Below are 23,687 nucleotides of genomic sequence, written 5' to 3' on the forward strand. Positions count from 1 at the left end.
TCTTAATGTATTCCATTTGTAAATGAGAAGTCAAAAAAACTCATTAGTAATTCTTGAATCCTTGGTGAATCAGCACTGTCCACAGAAAACAAACATATAGCACTCTGCCACTCTGCTTACATTGAAAGGAGAACAAAGACACACCTGTCTCTTTTTCCCCTTCGATTTTCAGAAATGTTTTTCATGTTTTGAAAAAATATATAAAAAACGGTATCATCACATTGCCCCTCCGGGTCTGTTGTTGTGCCGGCGAACTTTAATATTTTTCTGGTTAATATTTTATAAAGTGGATGCACTCATAAAACACAAGTTGTCGGGAGCCTTCAGGATAATATCAGCCCCCTCTGGCCACCTAGGGTGGAAGCTGAAGCCACGTGGCTGGAAATAAAGAAGTTCCATTCCCCGAGATTTGTGGATTTATTCTTTGGCAGGAGTTCACAGGCAAAAAGCCAAAACTAAAACCCCCAAACAATCATTTTCCCTACTGGAAAAAAGCTTCTTGAGGTTAGGGATTCATGGACACATTCATGTGCCCCCAGAACAGGTCCAGCACCAAGGAGGTGGTTCTCAACACACATTTGAAGGAAGAATAAATGACTGGGGCAGCCCTGTCATGAACTGTGAGCTGGATGTTTCCCGTGTGTGCCCCCAGATCCACTCTCTACCCTCAACCTGCTACTCTCTGCCCTGGGCTGACCCCATAGGCCACATCAATGGGATACCTTGACCTCTGGCTTATCAGGTAACTTTAGCCTATGAGGAGTCCTAGAGGAGTTTGGAGGGAAGGAGCAGAGTGAGGCTGGGGTATTCATTCTTTTGACTTCCTCCCTGTGGAATGGCCTCCTGTGGGGCTTTCTGGAGGTCACAGCTCCAGCCAAGAAAACACTCTCCTAGTGATCCTCTCTTTCCCGGTTTAGAAACACTCTGACCTCCATCCTAGGAGTCCTGCGCTACCCCATGCTCTGCCCACACCTTCATAAATGTCCCTTTATTGTGTTTGCTCTCCTTGAATTTCCCTAATTTCAATGTGCCATCTATTTTTTCCAGAACATGACCGACACAGACATTGATAGAGGCATTCGTGTTGGTTTAATGGCTGCACCCTAAAATTCAACCTGCAATCTGCTCAACAAGCTATGTACCCCAGAGGTTGAGGCGCCTTTTGCTAATGCCGACCCAGGAGAGTTTAGGCTGGTGCCACCTTGGCTGAATGTATGTATATGAGCCTCAACTTTAAGTTGAAAGAACTAAGTGAAAAAATCTGAGAGATTCGTTTTCTCTTCTTCGTTCCCGCTGAGTTGTGGCTTTTGCCTGCAGCCTGAGCGAGTCGTCTCTATCCAAGCTGCAGCCACAGAAGCGGTGACAAAGCGGGTGTCGGTTGCTCTCCAAGGACTGACCACTTCGGCTGATCCTACAGAAGCAGAAAGTCCACAAACCAAAGACAACAGTCCCCCTGGTCATTTGATGATTTGTGGCTGTTTTTACCTGTTCTTCTGGTTGTGTTTTCATGCAGATCTGCCCATCTTCAACTCACTTGGAGTGCTGTGTGATACAGGGCCAGCCGCGTATCTGCAGAACCTCATTTCATTTCTGTCTTTAGCTTAGATGATAGAACCAAATCTAAAGGACAAAGCATAAAACTATCGTCCCCATCTCATTCCTCCTCCCTTCAAGGTTGTGAGACCCAGTCCCGTGCAGTGTGTTTAGAGTCCCAGCTTCTTTATCGTTCATATTTTCTTCTGACCATTGCTGATGATCTTAACTGACTTCACGACTTCTGCCTCAGTACTCCTAACGCTCTCCAGTAAGGATGCTGCGAATTGCACATGGAAAATGCAATGTGTCACTGTTCAATTTTTATGTCTTCAATGACTGAGGGTGTGTTGCTTATGGTGAGTAAAGGAGACATTCATATTTACTCACCCACATGAAAAAATGGACAGTTACCTGGGTTACTAGACCAGGCTGAGGCCTCTAAATCTGACTTGATCGTTCAGTTCACGTATTGCTTCCCATATTTCTCTTCCCTGTGCACTCAGAAGCTCATCCAATCCTTACTGTTTAGCTCTTGGTACAGCATGAGTTTTCCCCTATAATGCTAAAGTCAAGCTGATTTTAAATCAGAATCCAACAGATCCTTTCAGCAGCACTCAATGAGATGAAATCTCCAGACAGTCCTTGCTGCTGAAAGAGACTGGCTAGATTTGAGCAGCAATGATTAATTCCAAATGAATCTCCCATTTCCAGGGGTCTGCATCTCACCAGTTATTTTCAAGGTGAACTGATTTTGCAGTACCTTCCGTCCCCACCCTGCAATAAGCAATTTAACGTGAAATTGCTGACCTATAACTGTTCTACCCAACCATGAATTCCTAATCCTTCTGTAATTTATAGTTACGTAGTCTTTGAGCTGCAACTGAGTTTTCCACCAGTGTAATAATAACTCCCTTTATTTTTACCTGTAACAAGCAGCTGGATTAGTGTAGTACATGGGAGAACTTGAGCTAGTCGGTGAAAATTACAGAATATCAACAGCCAGTGTCTAAACTATTGATGTGGGTGGTAGCATATTACAAAATGGAACTGTAGGTCATTTGGGGAATGTATTTTGATGAAATTCATCCAACTGGATGATGTGCTGAATCTTAAACCAGAAAGAACCAAACAAAAAGCGTCGTTTTTTCCTTTGAATGGACAGACAGCAACATCTTTAAATGCTACATACAGTAGCCCTGAGCTCCTGAGGCGCCCCTCAGGGACTATTGTCTGAATTGCCAATCAAGTCACTTGGATTTCTGCCCTCAGTGCCTCTTTCCTTTCCCAGCTTTCATTCAAATGTTCAGCAGTGGTAAATAGAGAGTTGTTTGTCTTTTATTTCAAACGCCTTCCTTATAATATCAGAGCTATGTTGGCATCATTTGCAAATCAATCTAGCAGGGTGGCTTAATATCATCACAACTGCATGGCAGCCAGTGATATCCAGACTATCTCTAGAGTTTTGACTTATTTCTGTTACACTCTGAATTAAGTCATTTCTCCTTAAAAGGTTATCTAATGCTTTAGAAATTGATGCCCTGATGCCCCTTACTCCCACGTGTGAGAGAAATGCCTCCGGGGTCAGGACGAAGAGTTCATCACCCAGCAGGAGAGAAAGCCAGCAAGTTAACCCGTGCCCAGCCCTTAAGAAGGGTCCCCCACTGTGAGGTTGCAGTTCTGAGGGAGGAGAGGGGAGAGCTCAGTTTGGCTAGACTCTTGAGTTCTCAACCAGGGGCAATTCTGTCCTCCAGGGAACTCTTGCCAATGTCTGGAGACATTTTTGGTTCTCACAACTTTGGGGAGGGAGCGCTAGGCGTGAAATGAGGGAGGCCACAGACTGGGAGTGTTCGGCAGGCGTTTAATTTCCTCCTTTACCAGCTCTCGCTCATGTCCCTGGGTGCAAATGTTCGTCCAAGGTCAGGGCCACACACGTCCTCCCCACACCCTCCTCTTCCATTCCCAGCCTCCTACCCTGTCTGTAACCTGGTGTTTCTCAGCTGGGCACTACTGACATTTTGGACTAAGTCTTAGTTGTAGGGGCTGAAGGGGGATTCTGTGCATCGTAGGATGTTTACAGCTCCCCTGACCTCTCTAAGCCAGTCCTCATCTTGAACCTCAGTTTCCTCATCTGTTAAATATTAAGTGTGCTCTGAATGAAGAGACCCCCTACACAGGCTTTGTGTGAGCAACATGGCTGTTTATTCACCTGGGTGCGGGCAGGCTGAGTCCAAAAGAAGAGTCAGCGGAGGGCGGTGGGATAGGAGTCGGTTTTATAGGTTTGGGGTGGGCAGTGGAAAGTTACAGAAGTTACAGTTCGGGGCGGTTTTTGCAAGCCAGGGGTATTGCCAGGGCTGGGCAAGGGTGGGGTGTGTCACAAGGTCGAGTTGTAGGTTAAGGCAGGAACAGTTGAGGCAGGAACAATGGTATAATGTCGCAAGGTTGGTTAATTGGGCTTTGCGGGAGCTAGCCATTCTTCGTACTTCATACTTCCTGGCTCGGGGAGGTCATCCAGAAATGTACCTGTGGGCCATGGGGGTCGCCATGGCTCGACTTAGGGTATGGCCCATGGTGCAGCCAGTTCAAACCTTGCATTGAGTTCATCATTCAGACAGCAAATATCTACTGAAACTCTAGTACGTCCTAGGTGCTGTCTTAGGCACTGGGGACACCAGAGTGAACAAGAAAATGTCTCCACTTACAGCGAGTTTACACTCAGCTGGGGGTTACAAATAATAAATGCATAAGAAAATGAAAAATTAGTATTTTATCAGGCAGAGAAAAGGTCTATGAGCAACAATAAAGCAAGTTTGAGATGAAGAGTCTCAGAACCTGCTCTTTTAGCCAGGAGCACTAGGGAGGCCCATTCTGAGAAGGTGACCTTTGAGTACTCTGAAATGGAGCAAGCCATGGGACGGCTTTCTTCAGTTCCAAAGTTCCTTTCTGTCTGCCTCTGTTCACATAATTGCTCAGCGTGCACTTACCCCCTTCCTTGTATCTCGTTCTGCCTGACTTCAGTCTCCCAACGGGGGGCCCAGCTTTGATCCTCTGCTCTTTCTTGACCTCTGGTTCCTTGAATTCATTGGTTGGAGAACCTTCCCAATAGGCATTCCCAGTCTTCACTGTGATCCCCATCCAGCTGCTAGCCCTGAGTCCGCAGGCCCTGTTTGAAATTATGGGGCAGCCAATGTATTTTTTGGGTCCCACTGATTAATAGACTGTTAGTGATGAGGAGAGCTCTGTATAGTTTGTGATTATGCGCGCGCACACACACACACACACACACACACACACAATTTCTCTTGATTCTACAATGTATGAATGACCAATACTAGGAACAGTTGCCACCAATCAATCAATTCCCTTTCTCATAACTATGTCAGATCAGACACGCATAATTGATGATCATGACTGTCCTACCATGCAATGGTAATTGCCATGCAAGAAGAAACCCTGGCTTAAAGGTGCCTTGTATTGCCTTAAAGAGTAGCTGGAAATAGACATATGCTGACAGAGCAGTTTACCAGGAATGGAGAAACCTTCCATCTCAGAGGGCCAGGTCTCAGCTTCACTGCCGTAAGATAATCGGAAATTTATCTCCTACTACATATAGTTTTAATTGCCAAGTTAATTACTAAGGAATCTGCACATCATTCTGTAGTAAAAACAAAAGTCATCACAGTTTTTTTGATGGGTAAGTAACGTGATTAGAGCTGTTTTTCAGGAAGATTGATGTTGCGACTACACGTAGGATGGATGGCTGAGGTGTGGCAAAGAGAACTCCTTAGATAAGGTGTGCAGACTTGGAGAGGGCTCCAGGGCAGGACGTCCCAGACTGCCTCTCTCTGGTCTAGGGCCAGGCAAGCTGTGGGACTGAGCAAAAGTGTTTACATTCCAAAGCACTTTCAGTTTGGCCCTCTTTGCACAAGTCCAAGGCCCACAACATTGGAAGAAGAAGCCAGGGCTTCCTTGGAGACCAAATTGATTACCACACGGCATATGCAGCAGTCTAAATGGAAATATGCCTGCTACCAGGAATTAATTACCATCGAATTTGCATGACCTGTTGATTAATTGTGCTCATGACCAAAAGTCCAGGCCAAAGCTCCTCAACTGAGCTGATTATGCTTTTCCACTTGCTTTGGGAAAACCTAAGTCCAAGGTTAGAGGTTCTTTACTAAGCCCAGACTGCCCAAGTCAGTGCAACGAAGGAAGAGGCCGGGATATCTCTCACCCTCCCTCCTCCGCGTCTCACCCAGGCTTTCACTCTGACAAGATGTCCAGAATGTGGCCAACCACTGGAGTGCAAACTGTTATTTATTTATGAGGCTAACAGTACGTTTCAACTAAACACCAATTTATCAAGTATTTTGGTGCAAAAGGAAATATATTTACTGTAGATAATTAAAGATTCTAAAACCCAATAGCACTCCATGGAGTACACTAATTATAATCAAACCCATTTGTAATGAAGGAAAGGGAAATGAATAAGCACAAATCTGTCCCATATCGGAGCCTCAGGAGTAACTTCATTGCTATCAACTGACCGACAACATTGGTTGAAGCCAAATGTAACAGATGTCTACATAGAGAAATAACGGACTTGGAGATGCTGTGTTGATGAGCTGGCATCTTATCCCTCTGCTAAATTAGATTTGGGCCTTCTCCTAAAGACCTAAGGTCCTGGTTTGGCTTCAGATAATATGACTATCAGCAAGCTGGCCCCTGGTATACAGAGGAGTCTAATGGCCACTTGATCTTGGTTTAGTGACTATAATTTCCTCCTGTCCTCACAAGAAGGCCTTCAGTTTTAATGGGGTGAAATGTGGAAATGCCTGGATATTAACTGGACACCAAGCTCTATGGAAAATGAAGCCACTTGGAGTGCCATGAGGCCCAGGCTGGATTCATTGTGGGCCACACCCAAGCAGTGGGTCTGAACTGGAGAGAAATTTAAAGATTTTCCTGGGGAAAGTGGCTGACCCTAGATAACATGAATGGTTGATGGAGGCAGATAAGAGTTTTTCCACGACCAATGTGTCTTCCGAGGTTGGGTCACAGCATGCAGAACCAGTATTGGACCAGATACTAATGATTTAAGTCTCAATGGAGGCTTGAAAATCACGGGGCAAGACTGGGTTTTGTTGTAGGAGAGAGTGAAACCCAGAATATGGGAATGTTGTGGGGTGATAGGATTTGTTTTACAGCCAAGAACATGCGTATGCCATGGCTTGAACATTCTCAGATGTCACCCTCTCCATTCATTTCACAATTAACTCTCCATTGTATTATCAGCCAATGCTTCCTGCTCTTTCTCACTCATCGATGAATAAAATTTCACCACAGGAGATTCAAGGGCAGTATATACTAGAAAAATTTTCATTAACAGACGCTGATATAATAGTCACAGGGATGAGACTTAGACATGGATTCCCTGACCATGGCCCAGTGATGGGGCCTCCATCTCTCTCTCTCGCCTGCTGTGACAGAGACAACTACTTTCCAGGACCTATGTGTTTCTGTTGGCAATGACTACATTAACAGGTGGTTAGTGACGAGGAGAACTCTGTATAGTTTGTGATTATGTGCACACACACACACACACACACACATTTTTCTTGATTCTATAATGTATAAATGGCAAATACTAGGAACAGTTGCCACCAATCAATTCCTTTTCTCATAACTATGTCAGATCAGACACGCATAATTGATGATCATGACTGTCCTACCATGCAATGGTAATTGCCATGCAAGAAGAAACCCTGGCTTAAAGGTGCCATGTATTGCCTTTAAAAGTAGCTTGAAATAGACATATGCTGCCAGAGCAGTTTACCAGGAATGGAGAAACCTTCTATCTCAGAGGGCCAGGTCTCAGCTTCACTGCCGTAAAAAAATTGGAAATGTCTTTTCTACTTCATGTAGTTTTGAGCAAGTTAATTACGAAGGAATTTGCACATCATTCTATAGTAAAAACAGGAAGTCGTCATAGTTTTTTAATAGGTAAGTAACGTGATTAGAGCTGTTTCTCAGGAAGATTGATGTTGCAACTACATGTACAATGAAGGCTGAGGTGTGGCAAAGAGAACACCTTTGATAAGGTGTGCAGACTTGGAGAGGGCTCCAGGACAGGACATCCCAGACTGCTTCTCTCTGGTCTAGGGCCAGGCAAGCTGTGGGACTGAGCAAAAGTTTTTATATTCCAAAGGACTCTGAATTTGGCTGGTTTTGCACAAGTCCAAGGCCCACAACATTGTGAGCTCTCCCTCTCCGACGCACATGGCCCACCTGTAGGGGGCTTACAGCTGTGCTGAGACCACACCCCTGCCTTCCCTCCACAGCTGCAGCACCATCCAACCTGGAGCAGAGGGTCCAGGAGACCACAGCTTCCCCTTTATGCCTGGGTGATTTTAGTGAAAGACGCTTTGTGTGTTCATCGAGGCGTCACCGTGTCATCTCTGCACGAAGTGGTTTCCTACGTCAGATGAACACGTTCTCTGATGCCTTCCCCTGCCCCTTCTGACGATACGTCGACTGAGGCAAGCCGTTTGAAACCTCCTCTGGGGAGACAATGTGCCTGGGAACCTGTGGCCAGTTGTGGCTGGGGGTCGGGCAGCCAGGCCCTTAGAAGCCAGGCCCCAGGGAGGCCTCGGGATGGTCCTGCGGTACTGGTGGGGCTCCCCTCGTACCCATCAGTCTCCTTGCTTAGATATGACTGAGTGCAAAACGAAGCTGGCCTATTGGCAGAGAGAGCTTGAAGCTTCTCATGCTGTTTACACTAGTTTGTCTAACAGATCCAGAAAGAAAATTGCTTCTGTGCTTAACAGATGAGAAAAAGACAACAAAAGAAGCTTGACCCCCAAATCCAGAAGGTAGAGCCCCAGCACTGGGGCCCGTGCTCAGCCGTTAGGAAGCTAGCTCCATTCCTTATCATGCGAGGGTGGAGATGGCCTGGAGCCTGACTCCCCAAGCCCTTTCTCTTCTCCTGTCTCCAAAAAGGTCAGAGCTGATGAGGGAGAGCACTTAAAATGATGTTCTGGCAGACAAGTTCTCTTAACTGTAAGGGGCATACGTAGAAAATGGAAAAGAGACAATGGCTGACCCAGCAGGACCCTCCTCAGAGCCGCACTGGCACCAGCCCAAGGCTGTGTCCAGTCAGTGCCCCCAGAAAGTTCTATCAGACCTCTGGTGGAGAAACAAAGTGCCATGTACGCAAAGGGTGCCACTCTCTCAGGAGGCTGGAGAGAGGAATGGGCAGATTTCTCGGGGAGGCTGTGGTGTGGCTGAACTCATGCACACGGCAGAGCACGACTGTCCGGAGAGGCTTATTCTGTGGGGTTTGAGTTGAGGTGTGCTGGCCCCACAGGTGAGGCTGGGGAGGTGGATGCGCCTGGACAGCTCACGGCCCTCTACGGAGCTTGTGGCCGCACTCAGCCACCTGCTGCCTGGACTGACTCTTGCTATTGCTGCTTAGCAAACAAATCTTGGCTACAAGCGCGTGCTGAACTGGAGCCATCTCGAGTCTGCAAAGGCCCCTGAGATGCAAATCGACATCCCCTCCTACAGGCTCCTGCCTCCACCCACTCTTCTCCCATTCCTGCCTCCCCTTCCCTCTTCTCCTTGTCTTCTGTCTTCACTCTAACGCTATTCTATCCCCCTCCCCCATTTCCCTCTTCTTCTGAATTGACCACTTCCCTCTTTCTGGACCTTAACAAGTATTTTGGAAGATTTTTTTGTATGTGCATGTCAGGAATAAGGAGGACTTGAACCCACGAGCAGTTCTGTCATTTAGCCGCCGAATCACGTTGGACAAACCACCTGGACCCCAGTCTGCCACACGGTCTATGTGTTTACTCAAGCTTTTGAATGAGTAATAATATGGCACCAACAGTTAAAAGTTTTATAGTGCAAATTCTGCCTCTCATCCCCAGCCATACAATTCTCTCTATAGGCAAACAAGGCCATAGTCCTACCTGCTATAAGCAAACACACACAGACACACACACACACACACAGACACACACACAGAGACACACAGGCACACACACACAGAGACACACACAGACACACACAGAGACACACACAGACACACACACAGAGACACACACACAGACACACACACACAGACACACACACAGAGACACACACACAGACACAGACACACACAGACACACACAGAGACACACACAGACACACACACAGAGACACACACACAGAGACACACACAGACACACACAGACACACACAGACACAGACACACACAGACACACAGACACACACAGACACACACAGGCACAGACACACACACACAGACACACACAGACACACACACAGACACACACACAGACACACACACAGGCACAGACACACAGACACACACAGACACACACACAGACACACACACAGACACAGACACACACAGACACACACACACAGACACACACTCTCTCTCTCTCTCAGCCTTCTTCTCCATTTTCACAAATAGTAGCACAGCACAGGCCCAGCTCAGCACTTTGCGCTCTTCATCTAAGGTATCTCAGAGATGTTTTGGTATCAGCACGTGGAGAGCTGCCTCATTCTTCCTTACAGGTGCTTAGTGTTGCATTGAACATCGGTCCTCTCCCGACGCACACTGAAGCTGCTTCCAGTGTTTTCCTACGCTGCGGTGATAGATCACTGTGCCTGTGTGTGAGCAGATCTGTGGCATAAAGTCCACAAAGTAGAATTTCCAGGTCAGACAGAATGAAAGAGATAGCATAGGTGAGCATATACTGATTTGATGTGCAACCTCAGAGAAGGCACTTGACATTTCTGGGCCTCATTTTCTTATTTGTGACAGAGAGGGGTAACCCTGAATGACCTGCAGGTCCTTTCCACCTTGGAAGTCCCTGGGATTCAGAACCTCCCGCCTGTGAGGAGTTTGGCAATGATGACTGCTCTGGCCCTTGTGATCTGCCCACAAACACAGTGTACCTGTGTCCAGGCCGCCACAGCCAGATGGGAGCCAAATTTTATTCTGTGCACAGCCAACAGAGCAGAACTTGAAGAGCCAAGGCCGAGGGCCAGGCCTGACCTCATTTGTCCTCAAGTGGCATCTCTCTTCTCTTTCGACCTCTTTAAAGGTAGCTGCTTTTGCAGGCTCTGTGGAAATCAGAGGGAGCATGGCGGTATTTTGCTTTAATTTACAGAACCGAGGAAAGTGAATGAGCTAAATATGCTTAAGATGGGTGGAGTGAAGCATTAGCCGGATTGCTGGGGGTACGAGGACATTAATAGGAAATTTGCCAGAAGATTATTCAACAATGCAATCGAGCAACCGTGCAGGTTTCGTTCTGCGTTGACTAGAAACAAGTCTGTCTGATGGTTTTGCCCTCTATGAATGTTAAGCTTGTGTGCTACTAGGCTAAGTTTTAAGATAACCACAGCCAACGTAAGGACTTTCTGCATGTACTCTGAGGCTCACTGTTATCATTGATCAGATTTGGGAATCATAGAATGTTTGGCTTGAAAGAGGCCATAGGGATCACTAAAGCAAGCCTTTCACTTGTGTACAGATAAGGAGATGGAAACCAGAGGTGGGGAGTGCGCCAGGGCTGTGGTAAGTGCGAGGGAAGGGGCCCCGGAAACAGACCCAGCTCCCAGGGCAGGTGGGGCAGTGGGACGTGCATTAAGCAGGTGGAAGAAGGCGTCTGGAAGGCGCTGCAAAGGGCCTGCACTCCCTGGTAGCACAGCTGGTATGCATGTGAGGCCCGGAAGTGCATAGAAAGTCAGATTGTAAGCCCAGAAGGAGACAGGATTCAGAAATCAGGCAAAAGCTTAAGGACGCTCTAATAAACAGAGAAGGATTAATGAGGGCTCCAATCTTAGAATGCCCATGTGTCTCTGGGCAGGTTGCTGAGACGCTGATATGGTTTGGCTGTGTCCCCACCCAAATCTCATCTTGAATTATAGTCTCCATAATCCCCACGGGTCCACATGTGGAAGGGAACCAGTGGGAGGTAATTTAATCTTAATCATGGGGGCAGTTACCCTCATGCTGTTCTCGTGATAGTGAATTCTCATGAGATCTGATGGTTTTATAGGCACTTCTCCTTCCTGGTGCCATGTGGAGAAGGACATGTTTGCTTCCCCTTCTGCCAAAATTGTAAGTTTCCTGATGTTTCCCCAGCCATGGTGAACTGTGAGTCAATTAAACCTCTTTCCTCTATAAATCCCCCAGTCTTGGGTATGACTTTATTAGCAGCTTGAGAACAGACGAATACAGACATAACCACAGGCACAGGGCAGGCAGGGTAAGTTTTAGATTCCAGGGCTGAGGCACCCCATGGGGACAGAGCAGAAGTGCTGCTGCCAGAACTGGGAACCAAGCGAGGGTGATATGATTTTGAGCAGTACCTCCTTGTATTAACCAGTCTTGGTTCTAGAGACTTGGAGAGTAAGCCTGTAAATGGAAACAGGCCAGCCAGAGAGGGGGAAAGGGAACCAGGAACCAGGCCAGGCTCCAGTCACCAAGTGGTTCTAATTGCCTCTTTGATAAATTCCCCTCAAGTCCTTCCCTCCTCCCTCTGCAGCTTCACTGCTGTGCTTGTTTAGGCTCCGAGCTTCGGCTTTACCTCCTCCTGAAAGCCGCTTCTCTTTCCCAATACAGGCCCGTACCTACAGTTCCTGTATCCCAGGGGTTCTTAACTTTGGTTATGTGTCCAAATGGAGAATTTTTCTTTTTTCTTTAAGTTCCGGGATACATGTGCAGAATGTGCAGGTTTGTTACATAGTTATACATGTATCATGGTAGTTTGCTGCACCTATCAACCTGTCATTTGGGTTTTAAGTCTCACATACATTAGGTATTTGCACTAATGCTCTCCCTCCCCCTGCCCCCATCCCCCGACACGCCCCACTGTGTGATGTTCCCCTCCCTGTGTCCCTGTGTCTCATTGTTCAACTCCCACTTATGAGTGAGAACATGCAGTGTTTGGTTTTCTGTTCCTGTGTTAGTTTGCTGAGAATGATGGTACCAGCTTCATCCATGTCCCTGCAAAGGACATGATCTCATCCTTTTTATGGCTGCATAGTATTCCATGGTGTACATGTGCCACATTTTCTTTATCCAGTCTATCATTGATGGGCCTTTGGGTTGGTTCCATGTCTTTGTGAATAGTGCTGCCATAAACATACATGTGCATGTATCTTTATGATTTATAATTCTTTGGGTATATACTCAGTAATGGGGTTGCTGGGTCAAATGGTATTTCTGGCTCTAGATCCTTGAGGAATCACCACACTGTCTTCCACAATGGTTGGACTACTTTACACTCCCCCCAGCAGTGTGAAAGTGTTCCCCTTTCTCTACAGCCTCACCAGCATCTGTTGTTTTCTGACTTTTTAATACTTGCCATTCTGACTGGAATGAGTTGGTATCTCATTGTGGTTTTGATTTGCATTTCTCTAATGATCAGTGGTGATGAGATTTTTTTTCATATGTTTGTTGGACAAATAAATGTCTTCTTTTGTGAAGTGGCTGTTCATATCCTTCACCCACTGTTTAAAGGGGCTGTTTATTTTTTCTTATAAATTTGTTTAAGTTTCTTGTAGATTCTGGATAATAGATCTTTGTCAGATGGGTAGATTGTAAAATTTTTCTCCCGTTCTGTAGGTAGCCTGTTCACTCTGATGATAGTTTCTTTTGCTGTGCAGAAGCTCTTTAGTTTAATTAGATCTCGTTTGTCAATATTGGCTTTTGTTGCCACTGCTTTTGGTGTTTTAGTCATGAAATCTTTGCCCGTGCCTATGTCCTGAATGGTATTGTCTAGGTTTTCTTCTAGGATTTTTATGATTTTCGGATTTACATTTAAGTCTTTAATCCATCTTGAGTTAAATTTTGTATAAGGTATAAGGAAGGGGTGTGGTTTCAGTTTTCTGCATATGACCAGCCAGTTTACCCAGCACCATTTATTAAATAGGGAATCCCTTCCCCATTGTTTGCTTTCATCAGGTATGTCAAAGATCAGATGGTTGTAGATGTGTGGTGTTATTTCTGAGGCCTCTGTTCTGTTCCATTGGTCTATATCTCTGCTTTGGTACCAGTACCATGATGTTCTGGTTACTGTAGCCGTGTAGTAGTTTGAAGTCAGGTAATGTGATGCTTCCAGCTTTGTTCTTTTTGTTTAGGATTATCTTGGCTATACGGGCTCTTGTTTGGTTCCATATGAGATTTAAAGTAATTCTTTTTCTAATTCTGCAACAAAAGTCAAGGATAGCTTGATGGGAATAGCATTGAATCTATAAATTACTTTGGGCAATATGGCCATTTTCATTGATTCTTCCTATACACTAGCATGGAATGTTTCTCCATCTGTCTGTGTCCTCTCTTATTTCCTTGAGCAGTGGTTTGTAGTTCTCCTTGAAGAGGCCCTTCACGTCCCTTGTAAGTTGTATTCCTAGGTATTTCATTGTCTCTGTAGCAACTGTGAATGGGAATTCACTCATGATTTGGCTCTCTGCTTGTCTATTGCTGGTGTATAGAAATTCTTGTAATTTCTGCACTGATTTTATATTCTGAGATTTTGCTGAAGTTGCTTATCAGCTTAAGGAGTTTTGGAGCTGAGATGATGAGACTTTCTAAATATAGAATCATGTCATCTGCAACAGAAATAACTTGACTTCATCTCTTTTTATTTGAATATGCTTTGTTTTTTTCTCTTGCCTGATTGCCCTGGCCAAAACTTCCAATACTATGTTGAACAAGCGTGGTGAGAGAAGGCATCCTTTTCTTGTGCTGGTTTTCAAAGGGAATGCTTCCAGTTTTTGCCCATTCAGTATGATATTGGCTGTGAGTTAGTAATAAATAATTCTTATTATTTTGAGATATGTTTCATCAATACCTAGTTTGTTGCAAGTTTTTAGTATGAAGGGATGTTAAATTTTGCAAAGGCCTTTTCTGCATCTATTGAGATAATCATGTGTTTTTTGTAATTGGGTCTGTTTATGTGATGGATTACATTTATTGATTTGCATATGTTAAAGTAACCTTGCATCCCAGGGATGAAGCCGACTTGATCATGGTAAATAAGCTTTTTGATGTGCTGCTGGATTCAGTTTGCCAGTATTTTAGTGAGGATTTTCCCACTGATGTTCATCGGGGATTATTGGCCTGAAATTTTCTTTTTTTTGTTGCGTCTCTGCCAGGTTTTAGTATCAGGATGATGCTGGTCACGTAAAATGAGTTAGGGAGGAGTCCCTCTTTTTCTATTGTTTGGAATAGTTTCAGAAAAAATGGTACCAGCTCCTCTTTGTACCTCGGGTAGAATTCGGCTGTGACTCTATCTGGTCCTGGGCTGTTTTTGGTTGGTAGGTTATTAATTACTGCCTCAATTTCAGAACACATTATTGGTCCATTCAGGAATTCAACTCCTTCCTGGTTTAGTCTTCAGAGGGTCTATGTGTCTAGAAATTTATTCATTTCTTCTAGATTTTCTAGCTTGTTTGCACAGAGGTGTTTATAGTATTCTCTGATGGTAGTTTGTATTTTTGTGTAATCAGTGGTGATATCTCCTAATCATTTTTTATTGTGTCTATTTGATTCTTGTCTCTTTTCTTCTTTATTAGTCTGGCTCGTGGTCTATCTATTTTGCTAATTTTTCAAAAAACCAGCTCCTGGATCCATTGATTTTTTTGAAGGGTTTTTTGTGTCTCTATCTCCTTCAGTTTTGCTCTGATCTTAGTTATTTCTTGTCTTCTGCTGGCTTTTGAATTTGTTTGCTCTTGCTTCTCTAGTTCTTTTAATTGTGATGTTAGGGTGTCAATTTTATATCTTTCCCACTTTTTCTTGTGGGCATTTAGTGCTATAAATTTCCCTCTGAGCACTGCTTTGGCTGTTGGTGTGTTTGCACAGTGGCCAGTACCAGTTGTTCCTTTCCACATTTAGTGCTTCCGTCAGGACGTCTTGTAAGGCCTGGTGGTGACAAAATCCCTCAGTATTTGCTTGTCTGTAAAGGATTTTTATTTCTCCTTCACTTGTGAAGCTTAGTTTGGGTGGATATGAAATTCTAGGTTGAAAATTCTTTTCTTTAAGAATGTTGAATGTCGGCCCCCACTCTCTTCTGGCTTGTAAGGTTTCTGCAGAGAGATTCACTGTTAGTCTGATGGGCTTCCCTTTGGAGGTAACCTGACCTTTCTCTGGCTGCTCTTAGCATTTTTTCCTTCACTTCAACCTTGGAGAATCTGATGATCATGTGTCTTGGGGTTGCTCTTCTAGAGGAGTATCTTTGTGGTGTTCTCTGTGTTTCCTGAATTTGAATGTTGGCCTGTCTTGCTAGGTTGGGGAAGTTCTGCTGGATAATACCCTGAGCTGTGTTTTCCAACTTGGTTCCATTCTCCCTGTCACTTTCAGGTGCACCAGTCAATCATAGGTTTGGTCTTTTCACATAGTCCCATATTTCCTGGAGGCTTTGTTTGTTCCTTTTCATTCTTTTTTCTCTAATCTCATCAGCATGGCTTATTTCAGCAAGATGGTCTTCAGTCTCTGATATCCTCTCTTCCACTTGATCAACTCAGCTATTGATACTTGTGTGTGCTTCTTGAAGTTCTCGTGCTGTGTTTTTCAGCTCCATCAGGTCCTTTATAGTCTTCTCTAAACTGGTTATTCTAGTTAGCAGTTCCTGTAACCTTTTATCAAGGTTCTTAGCTTCCTTGCATTGGGTTAGAACATGCGCCTTTAGCTCAGAGGAGTTTGTTATTACCCACCTTCTGAAGCCTACTTCTGTCAATTCACCAATCTAATTCTCCACTGGGTTTTGTGCCCTTGCTGGAAAGGAGTTGCAATCATTTGGAAAAGAAGGGGCATTCTGGCTTTTGAAATTTTCAGAGTTTTGTACTGGTCTTTCCTCATCTTCCTGGATTTATCTACCTTCGCTCTTTGAGGCTGATGATCTTTGGATGCGGTTTTTGTGTTGATGTGGTGGTTGTTGTTGCTTTCTGTTTGTTACTTTATTTTTTCTAACAGGCCCCTCTGCTGCAGTTTGCTGGAGGTCCGCTCTAGACCCTCTTCACTTGGGTATCAGCAGTAGAGGCTGTGGAACAGCAAAGATTGCTGCCCGCTTCTTTCTCTGGAAGCTTAATTCTAGAGGGGCACCTCCCAGATGCCAGCTGGGGCTTTCCTGTATAAGGTGTCTGTCAACCCCTGTTGGGAGGTCTCTCCCAGTCAGGAGGCACGGGGATCAGGGACCCACTTGAGAAGGCAGTCTGTCCCTTAGCAGAGCTGGTACCCTGTGCTGGGAGAACCTCCCTTGTCAGGATCAGCTGCTCTCTTCAGAACCAGCAGGCAGGAAAGATTAAGTCAGCTGAAGCAGGACCCACAGCTGCCCCTCTCTCCAGGTGCCCTGTCCCAGGGAGATGAGAGTTTTACCTGTAAGCGCCTGACTGGGGCTGCAGCATTTCCTGTAGAGATGCCCTGCCCGGTGACAGGAATCTAGAGAAAGAGTCTGGCTACAGTCACTTTGCTGCACTGTGGTGAATTCCACCCAGTCCAAACCTCCCAGTCTCAGCACTGTCAGGGGAAAACTGCGTACTAACGCCTCATCAAGCTTGATCAGGTCAAGTCCAGACTGCTGTGCTGGCAGTGAGAATTTCAAGCCAGTGGTTCTTAGTTTGCTGGGCTTGGTGGGAGTGGGACCTGCTGAGCGAGACCCCTTGGCTCCCTGATTTCAGGCCGCTTTCCAGGTAAGTGGACAGTTCTCCTGTCTCACTGGGGTTCCAGGTGCCACTGGGGTATTAAAAAAAAAACTCCTGCTGCTAGCCTGGTGCCTGCCCAAACAGCTACCAAGTTTTGTGCTTGAAACTCAGGACTCTGGTGGTGCAGGCTCACAAGGAAATTTTGTATCTGCAGATTGCAGAAATCTGTAGGAAAACCATAGTACCTGGAGCAGGTAGCACGGTCCCTCACGGCTTCCCTTGGCTCAGGGAGGAAGGCCCCCTGGCTCCTCGCATTGATCCAGGCATTGCTTCCCTGGTGAAGCTTCACCAGGGCAGAGATTGCAACCCTGCCCTGCTTCTGCCAGCTCTCTGTGGGTGGCACCCACTGCCTAACCAGTTCCAGTGAGATGAACTGGGCACCTCAGTCGGAAATGCAGAGATCACCCACCTTCTTCATGGGTCTCTCTGGGAGCTGCAGACAGGAGCTGTTCCTATTTGGCCATCTTGCCCTTGCCCAAATGGAGAATTTTTTAAACTACTAATGCCAAGTCCTCACTCCAGACTGATTAAATCAGTAGGTCTGTCCTATGCATGCTGATGTATTTGGCTGAGGTCATGATGTCTGCATCTTATTTTCCAAAGCATTGTGTGTGTATTTATATTTCTACATCTATCTAACTAAATGTTGCTAATGTATGTAAATATGTGTATTGTACTGTTATTCCACCTTTTCTGTATGTTTGACATTTTCAAAATGAAGATTGAGAAAAAATGATGAGTATCCCCAGGATTGGCTGGGTCATCTGTCGTCACAAAGTTTTGTGGGATGCTTCTGTCCAGAGCTGGCAAGAATGAGGGCACTTACCGTTTGACACACTGCTTTGACTCTGACTCTCCTAGGAGACTGTCCTGTCCTGAGGACAGGGGCCTGACGTGCTTCGGAACTTTGCATTCCCGTATCCCCCAGCCTGATAATGTGTCTGGCGTGTGGTGGGCACTGGATACATATTTGTAGAGCATAGCCAAAAGGAAGTTATATCCATGCAGACAGGTGACAGTGTTTTGTCACTTATGGAGTGCCTGCTGCTTCATGCCTGTTTTGGCAGAATGGATCATCTGATGATCTACGAGGTTTCTCACTCTTGGCAGTATGGAGATTTGGGCCCAGATAATGCTTTGTTGTAGGGGGCTGTTCTGTGTGTTGTCGGATGCTTAGCAGCACCCCTGATCTTCACCCACTAGATGCTAGTAGCGCCGTACCTCCAACCTCACAAGTTGTGTTAATCAAAACTTTCTCCAGACATTACCAAATGTCCTCTGGGAGCAAAATCTTAACCTCCAGTTAAAAAGCACTGATCTGTAAGACAGTCTGCCTTTGAAATATCTGAAGAATAATGAAGGAAACAGATACACACACGTGTGTATGTGTGCGCGATGAAAGATAAGATGTGTGAAGGACTGTAATGTATCAGAATGTTATGAAGCATAAGAAGAGAAAGTGTCAATTCCATTTGGGGGCGTTTGGGAAGACATTACTGGAAGCGATGAGCTTGGGTTTTCGTAGCCTTGTGGATGGGAGGCTCCTTCCATGTAATTTCCTTTCCTAAGCTGCTGCCAGCTTACGTCTAGATAGTCTGTGGCCACCCATGTGGTCTTCTGATCCTTGTTTCTTAGACAAAGAAACTGAATCCAAGCGACTTTGGATCACTTGCAGTAAGAGATGGTTTGCACATAGACCTTGGAACCAGACTGCCTGGCCTTGAATCCTAGTTCTACCAATGTCCTTTCCTGAGCTTCTACCAGCTTCCATCTCTACAGTCTGTGGTCGCTCGTGTTGTCTTCCAGTCCTTGTCGTTATACAATCCTGCAAGGTAGACAGACAGATATTATTAACTTTATCTGATAGACAAAGAAACTGAATCCAAGCAAGTATGGATCACTTGAGGTAAGAGGTGGTTCCCAACACGGAACTTGGAACCAGACTGCCTGGCTTTGACTCCTAGCTCTACCAACGTCCAGTCGTGAGCTTAGGGCTTGTGATTTAACCTTTTAACACCTCAGTGTCCACACACGGAAAATGAAGCTAATAATAGCTCCTATCATCTCATAGAGCTTTAGTGAGAAATTTACATGTGTCAAATGTTAGAACAGCACGTGGCCTCTCTATATCCATTTACAAAAACTGTGCAAGTGTGTGCTGCTGTCACTGTTGTTACCAGAGCCATGCAGCAACTTGATGGCTGAGGTGAAGCGAGGTATTGGATCTGCAGTCTCCTGGCTCAGTGCTTTCTCCGCTGCAGTCTGTTTGCTATTTGAGCAAGAAGAAACCAGTGATGGCTCAACTGGCACCACTGGGAAAAGCAGACCCCGTGAATCCCATTCCCTGTTTAAACTCCACCATCCAATAGAAAGTCACATGTGTAGATTTTCTGGTAGCCACATACAAAAGAAAAAGAAAAAGAAAGGGGTGAAATTAATTTTAGTAATACATTTTATTTTAGCCCAATATATAAAAAATTAGCATTTCAATATGTAATTAATAAAAATTATTAATGAGATACTTACATTATTTTTTCCGTACTAAGTCTTGGAATCCAGAGTGTACACATACAGCACATCTCAATGAGCCATTTTCTTTTTTTTTTTTTTTCCACTCTACGAAATTTATTGGGTTTATAACTAGATTCACACATGGACAAAATGAAGCACACACTATCCCAAAGCAGAGTAGGAACTGAGGGCTGGGGATCCATTACTGGCCTTTTGGGGAGCTCTGAGTGAGGGGCAGGCAGAGGTGTGGCCACAGGGGTGGGAAGGAGAAGGAACCCACATGGCTTTGGTCACAGAACTCAGAGCCTGGCTAGGCCAGGACAGACAGGCGGCTGGGAGGGCAGGAGCCTCAGAACCACCCTGCCCAGGGAACCCGGGGAGCCCAGGGAGCCCAGGGAGCCTCAGAACCACCCTGCCCAGGGAGCCCGGGGAGCCCAGGGAGCCCAGGGAGCCTCAGAACCACCCTGCCCAGGGAGCCCGGGGAGCCCAGGGAGCCTCAGAACCGCCCTGCCCAGGGAGCCTCAGAACCACCCTGCCCAGGGAGCCCAGGGAGCCCAGGGAGCCCAGGGAGCCCAGGGAGCCCAGGGAGCCCAGGGAGCCTCAGAACCACCCTGGAGGCAGATCAGTCTCGTGGCCCATCGCTCTGAGAACAGACCTGACGTCCGCGGCCCTCTGCTCTGCCGGCCCGGCCACTCTCTGGATCCTAATATGTCCTCTGCCTGCTGCCTCGGCTCTCAACGAACCATTTTCAAGTGCTCAGTAGGCACGTGTGGCTTGTGGCTGCCATATTGGACAGTACAGATTTCCTCAACACTGCAAAGGGCCTTCATGGTGGCGGGACACTCATACTGTTTCTGACTTATGCCTAGGGGATTGCAAATCAGAGCAAATAGTAAAAGTCTTCTTGAGTTTTATTCAGGACACTGGATCCTCCTCCTCTTCTTCTTCCTCCTCGATCCTCCTCCTCTCCCCGCGTTCTTCTTCTTCTTTTGGGTGAGAAAGCCAGCTATTTCTTAGGGGCAGGGGCTCAGGAGCCCTTGGTGGGGCGGATCTGCTTCCTCGTCACCATCACAGGCTCTGGCTGCGCAGGATGGCGCTGGCCCTGCTGATGGGCAGCCACGCGCAGGTGGGGCGGGTACTTGTTCTTGCGGATCTTGCATCTGATGCTGCTGAGTTGGCACAAGCATTCTTGCTGCTGGTGGTCCACACGTAGGAGGTAGCGGGGGTCCATGGGCCTGATGTCCACGTCGTGACCACCAGGACATCTTTGCCATTAGCCACCGGCTCCACGGCCACGGTCTTGCGGCGAATCAGCCCATTGTAGCGGAAGGAGCTGCGGGCCTTCAGGTGACTGGGCTCGTCGCCGCAGGTCTGCAGGAAACCTGAGCGGTTCCGTGTGACCATCCATTGCAGATGCGCAGAACGGCAGCGGCTCCTCTCGCAGAGGCGGCCAGAGATGGAACGAGCTGGGCCCTCTTCCTGCTTGTTCCTGTCCCAACTTTATCAAAATGAAGTGACTGTGTTTTTCTAAAAAGGTAGGAGTTCATTCATCAGCCTTTCCGATCTTGATTTAACTTGAGCACAGATTTCAGTCAATCATGACACAGCAGCTCCAGACGCCACCCTGCCAGATGTTCAGAGGCTCATACATAATCTCTGTAGCCTGGGCTCCTGCTCACCCTGCCAGATGAAGCCGTGAGTGCCCCTTCTGCCATCAGGCCACCTTGCCACCTCTTTCCATGGCAAGCCTGGAGCCATCTGTCCTGACTCTGCTGCTGGTGACCTCAGATTGCCTCCTGGGACCTCCTGAGCGAGCCAGCATCATCTGCTCCTCTACCACCCCAGGACTGCGGAGGGGCTGGAGGCTGAGAACAATTAGTGACCTGCCTGAGGCCAGGCAGCAATTTGTCACCACTGATGGAACTCAAGCTGGCAGGCCCTGGGTGGCCTCTTTAAAATGCTCTGCAGTGCAAACATTGCACACCCCTGGCATTTTTATAAGGGCAGTGCCCAGGACAACAGTAAAGAAATTCTCAGTGCTTTTCTTAAGTGACATCCTCACAGCAGCCCACCGAGGCTGCTGGTCTTTTTAATCCCACTTTCCAGATGAGGAAACTGAGATCTAGGGAAGCACATGGCTTGTGTAAGTCACTAGATGTAAGAGGCAAAGAGGAATCAAACCCAGACAGAGCACGAGTGCCTCGTTGTGCCACAGTGAGCCCTTCAGACTTGGGTTGGGCCACCAGCCTTTTCTTTTCAGTGAGAAATGTAGGTTCCAGGAGGGGAGGGTTTCTGTGCGTTAGTTCCCTGCTCTGTCCTCACTACCTGGAACCAGTTGGTTGACCGGCTGCTACCTCCTCGCTGCTGGTGGTGTCCAGTCTTGGCTCTAGACCACAACTCAGGCCAACGGTTGTTCCACTGGGCCTCGATTCCTGCGCATGGTCTGACTTCATGCCTTGCCTATTGGCTGCACTTGATTTTTGGCCTCTACAGCCTCTGTGCAAATGATCTGACACCTGCCCAAAGGCCAGAGAGGCATTCGGTTGCTTGAGGCAACTCAGGCTCAAGGCAGGTCTGATCTTCACATAAGCACCACTGAGTCTTATCTCCCCACCCTCTGAATGATGAGGCTGGACCAGGTGAGGATGGAGTATCAATATTCCCACCCCTTCACTCCTGGAAGGCTAGGATTGGGGGATGGAGGAGTTGGGATGGGGTACAGGCTGATGGTACAAGGATTTCTGTGTGCAAGAAAACGAGCTCTGTGCCAGCCTTTATGGGTGGTCACAGGGAAGAGTGCCTGGCACCAGCTACCATCCAAGGGCCTTTACAATCTAGCTTGGATGTAGCATGTTCCCAGTTGCCCTCCCCCTCCCACCCCCGGCTCCAGCCCAGGCCAGCCTGACTCCAGGCTCCACGTTGCTTCCACACTGGCTGCTGGTGCAGGCCCAGCTGAGGAGAAATCACCCCGGCTCCCTTTCCACTCCCCTAACATCTCATTTTCTGCATCTGAAGACCTCCTGATCTTCCTTCATCTCAACACCCACAAAGGGCCCCTTGAATGGTGGAGAGTCTCAAAAGGTGCAGCTTCGGGAGGGCCCTGGAGAGCACAGGGGCCCTTGTTGTCTGGGAATCTGCAGCCTGGCTATTCCACTTCCTCCCCTGTGCAGGCTCAGGCTCCCATCGCAGGATGTGCACAGGCCCCAGGTCTGGGGCCCTCACACTCTGTATCCTACTTTCAGTGGGAATAAGGGATCCCAGGAGAGGAGGCCTGGAACTTTGTGGGGAGAAGCTGGAGAGCTGGGTTGGGTAGGACACTAGGCCAGTTAAACCCAAGTCCATGGGTAGGTTTCTTCCGTGAACCTGTTATCCTTTGATTCTCATATGAGGATGTTCCCATGATACCACAGGGCCCTGACCAATTCTTTCTCTCATGCATACACATGTGTGCACATGCCCAGATACACACACACACACCCCACCAAGCCCCAGATCTGAGGTCTTCCAAAAGAGCATGAGGGCAAACCTCTCAGAGGATTTAATGTCGTGCTTCCAAATGTGCTCAAAGTCATTTATCTGGAAACTCTGTTTCTCCCAGAGGCTGTTATTCTTTAACTCCCTCAGAATTAGGGGTCAGTGACTCTAAATGCAGAATGACAGTTAACCAACTGTGTAACACCGGCCTTGAGGTTCAAAGGCCTTAATAGAAAAGCCAACTTTTACCCCAAACATTGGCAGACCAGATGTGGTTTCTGGAGCTTTAAGTGGTCAGATGCTATCTGACCCTTCCGGGGCCACCCTAGTAAGTCAGGATACAGACTTCAGACAGGGAGCCCCCCTCACTACAGCCTGATGGATCATCTTCCAAAGGGCTTCTGTGCTTTCATTCTTTGAAAAGAATGCAAGCGTTGCCA

General features: G+C 46.9%; 1 long non-coding RNA gene and 1 pseudogene across 3 annotated transcripts in view; both read right to left on the reverse strand.

The window, feature by feature from the left end:
* Nucleotides 1-13,357: 13,357 nt before the first annotated feature.
* The window catches only part of LOC135275900 (uncharacterized), a 58,783-nt gene continuing 48,453 nt past the window's right edge, over nt 13,358-23,687 (reverse strand). For all 3 annotated transcript variants that reach the window (XR_010343499.1, XR_010343500.1, XR_010343498.1), the window contains exon 3: nt 13,358-19,087. This is a non-coding gene — a long non-coding RNA (uncharacterized LOC135275900). The remainder of the gene's footprint in view (nt 19,088-23,687) is intronic.
* LOC105733930 (large ribosomal subunit protein eL28-like) lies at nt 20,801-22,226 on the reverse strand (annotated as a pseudogene).

Source organism: Aotus nancymaae, unplaced genomic scaffold, assembly GCF_030222135.1.
Source record: "Aotus nancymaae isolate 86718 unplaced genomic scaffold, 86718_ANA_hifiasm-v0.15.2.pri h1tg000019l, whole genome shotgun sequence".
NCBI lineage: Eukaryota > Metazoa > Chordata > Mammalia > Primates > Aotidae > Aotus > Aotus nancymaae.